Genomic DNA, 4,183 nt, shown 5'->3' with positions numbered 1-4,183 from the left:
TAGTTTCCGAACGTTTTGCGTTAATTCGCGAAAGTTACACATTTATTCACGAAATTTTCGCGTTAATTCGCGAAAGTTTTGCGTTTATTTGCGAAAGCTTCGCGTTTTTTTGCGAAAGTAACGCGTTATATCGCGAAAGTTTTGCGTTTATTCGCGAAATTTTTTTTTTTACCTACGAAAATGAGCTCGATTGGCTTTCGTGCAAACCACATCAGTTCGTGCAGTTCGTAATTTTGTTAGGTTGCTAATACCTTCGATCGATCGATTAACTGGTTTAAACTGGAATGTGTGGAATTAAGCCGTGTTAGTTTCTACAGAACAATGATTCCAATCGGGTGTTTTAGAAAATAGGGGAGAAAATTCTAAGCGGGTGTAAATATAAAATTATACAATCAGATCTTCACAGTAAGAAGGTACATGTAGTTCACTTGACATGTAGAATTCATCACAGTAATACTGATCACAAAATAAAAAAATATTGTGTAATAAATAAAAGAAACAAAAAAGACAAAATACAATACTTTTTAATCATGTCGATTTTACAATTTTAAGATTTTACTACTTCGATCATCATAATTGCTCCCGCACCAAGCGCTGCTAACATTGCTATTATACTGAAGGCAAAGGCAAAATGGTAATCAGCTATGGTCACCGTTCCCTTGTCAAACTCCTCCTTTTTAGAGGCGTAAACAGCAATTGAAACTAGTATGAAAAGTGCTGCAAAAATGTAAAGAAATCTTTACAAATATGACGAATATATTTTGTAAAACTACCATAATAGAACCTGCTACTTGTGTACTCTATGCACCCTTTACAGTAATGGTATTCTTAATAATTTTTAGTGAAAGAGAAATTTATACCGCTACAACTTTACTTTAAATTTTATTAATTATATTTAACAAAATGAATATTTTTTATCAATACGTGCAATAAATAAAACTCTTACCTCCAACAAAAGTAGTTCCTATTGCCGCAAGCAAGGCAGGCTTCCTATCTTTCATGACAGACATTCTTAGAATTAACATTACAAGAGCAACTAAAACTAATAATAATCCTAGTATACTCGTAGCTCTTACAGCTTTTAACCAATCTGCAAAATAACAAATGATCTTTTGCTTTTTCTGGTCTCATACATGTAAGAAATAGATAGAAATACTGATGAACATATCAAATTAATTAGATTTGTTACGTACCTGGTATCAGTGGCCAATCAAAGCATTGACTTTTATCGAACAATTTGGAATAAACGCAGGTTTTCCATAAGCCACTATATACTTTGTCTCCGTCGGACTCGGCAAATATCCAATACGGGGTCGCTAAACCAATAAGTTGAAATATGAAAGCACCAATGGTCAGCACCAAACCAATTAGGATAAACTTGGAAGCATCCATTTTGTTCAACACTGAAATTTTAGAAAAAAAACTAGCAATTAAAGCTATTTTAAAACTAAATAAATTATTTACAATTTTTATTTTCCATTTTTTTAAAACTAAAAAAAAAATATAATATTATTTTAGTTATAACTACAGCTGAACTGATTGAACGAATTGAATGTACAATTACTAAATGAAGGAAATTTAGCTGAATGTATAAAGAAAAGTAGTGTATAATACCTTTCGCCACTTTAATAAGTATGACCCCGTGTCTTCCTGTCAGTGGATTTAATGTTGGTTGTTTGGACTTGGAGAAGTATTTATTTAATAGGGCGTGCTTTTTTGCGCGCAGGGATGCGCATTTGACTTGTAGAAAAACCCAGATTTATTTCCAAAATTAAATTCCTTTTCCATGAAACCTGCATCTTATTTTCGGTTTCATTTTAAGTAACTAAATGTTTACATTTTCCAGTGTCTTTGTCTACGACCTATGGTGTTCTAATGGAACCACTTCGCACTTTCGCCTTTAGGGCGAAGAAGCGAGAGGGCGAAGAAGGAAAGTGGGACGGCGAAGGCAAGAGTAATACGATGATTTAATTAATGACATGTGCAGCATGCATGCATTGGCATTTTCACACCTCCGAGATCTATGATTGGGGGAACTTTGTACTCTACGATGTACCTATGTTCAGTTCAAAACGTTTTGCTTTCAAATTAAAATAATTGAAAGGAATTTCAAAATACTGAGTCGTAAATTCATATCATTCGGTACATTATATAAACTTTAAGGTCAAATTCTAGTATATCAAATGTGCTTACAGGTTTCTAAAATTCCAATGTTCCATAGCAATTATAGCTTGTTTTAAATATAGGCTGTTCCTGGCCTTAAATTTTTGTCAAACACATTGAAAAAATATGTTTTAAACTGTCATTTTTTATGAAATAAAAAATATAAGTAACCAATTTCGGAGTTTTGTCCATTTGAGAGTAATGAAATTATCTAGAATGCCTACAGTTTGTTAAAAACGGAATTAAACAAGCTCTTGACCTCCTCTTGAAAATTATGCCAGGTTAAAATAGGTATCAGGATTACATTTTTCATGATTTAAAATAAAATGCAAAAAAGTGTTTCATTTTCTACATAATTTCTTTTAAGGGGAAAATTTTCATCAAGACATTTTTTTTCAAATAACCTACTTTCATAAGAAAAGGCTCATTGATACGTTTGTTCCAAACTTTATTTTCATATAAAAAGCGATAAATTAATTGAATTTCTGTGCTACCTACTATACTAAAGATTGATATTACGTAACTTCAACCAAGTAAATATTAAACTCTTCTGACCAAGATCACATTACATGTTTTAGTGATAAATATATTCTTTATCGCTATGCTGTCATACTTCGATTTCCAGATTATTTTTTCTTTGAAGGATTGATGAATTGATTTGAAACTTGCTTGGTAGCTTTATAATGAGGAACTACAGAATAAGTCTGTGTTGACTAAGATTGGTCAACAGATGAAGAAGAAATTACTTTTGATCGACTCAGTTTCTAATAATCGGGGTTGTCCTTAAATAAATATTCACAAAACGCTCTATTAAGCGCATGAAACGACAATTGCCGGTAGGACACATGTATTCAATTTATTGTAATGATAGCTATCTGACATCGACTATGTGTCTTTTACAAAATAACAATTTTTATTTGTCAATGTTCATTAACTTTTACAAATTAACATTTTTTATTTGTCAATGTTTATTAACTTTATCACCAATACAATTTACCTAACATCAATTACAAAAGCAGTAGATGCTAAAATATAAAATACATAGATTTAAGCAACACTGATATTAGAAGGTAACACTACTGAATTCAAAATCCACTGATATTCCCAAATATTGACTGACATTGTCTGACATCCACTGTACATTGACTGTACCTCACTGTACATTTCTCTGACTTCCACTGTACTCCACTAGTACCCCACTGTACATTTCTACTGAACAGCACTGTATCCCACTGTACACCACTGTACAGTCTTACTGACTTTCAATGTACCCCACTGTACGCCACAGTACAGGGCACTGACCAACACTATACCCCACTGTACGCCACTGTATCGGGCACTGACCATCACTGTCCCCCACTGTACTATTAATTTGAAGGGAAAAAAATCAGATTTTTAAATCTTCAGTATATTTTTTTCTTCAGTATTTATTTTAATTATGCTGTATATAGCATTAACATTATGCATAGATACAACTTGACAGAAGAATGCAACAGGTCGTTAAAATTTATTTAGTATGTTTTATTTATTGACGTCTATTGTTATTGAATGTTACGATCACAAAATTATGATAATGTCCCTAGCTATCAGGTGAAAGTTCTGAATTTTACATGTTGAATCTGATTATCAAAAAAGTGCATGTCAATATGTTTATTCTGCAAGTCATTGGAAAATAACCCCCCCCCCCCCAACCAGCAAGGTAAATTATCATTCCTTATTGATGATATACGACAATCCCTCGGTTTAATGATCTGTTTCTCATGAGCTGTCTTTAACCCACTGAAAAACAGTCAAATAAACACTGAATCCACAAAATATATTAATGATTATTCGTGTGCATGTCCATGAATCATGACTGCGCGCTTGACTACTCCGGTACATTTTGAAGAAAGCGTGCGAGTTTCTAGCTCATATGTTGATTTCTTTGAAAATACATTGCAAATATTGGGTTTTAATTTTACAAAATAACATATACTGCAGAATGCATTTTAAATTTTAAACAGAGAGAGAGAGAGAGAGA

At 32.5% G+C, this 4,183-nt stretch overlaps 1 non-coding gene across 1 annotated transcript; it reads right to left on the bottom strand.

The window, feature by feature from the left end:
* Nucleotides 1-508: 508 nt before the first annotated feature.
* On the bottom strand, nucleotides 509-1,753 carry LOC105326403 (uncharacterized). Its single transcript, XR_010714290.1, has 4 exons — nucleotides 1,615-1,753; nucleotides 1,194-1,403; nucleotides 947-1,090; nucleotides 509-717 (listed from the first exon to the last, which is right to left on the bottom strand). It is a non-coding gene; the product is annotated as an uncharacterized protein (transcript).
* Nucleotides 1,754-4,183: the final 2,430 nt, after the last annotated feature.

Source organism: Magallana gigas, chromosome 5 (genome assembly GCF_963853765.1).
Source record: "Magallana gigas chromosome 5, xbMagGiga1.1, whole genome shotgun sequence".
Classification (NCBI taxonomy): domain Eukaryota; kingdom Metazoa; phylum Mollusca; class Bivalvia; order Ostreida; family Ostreidae; genus Magallana; species Magallana gigas.
This window is presented reverse-complemented; position numbering and strand designations above follow the sequence as displayed.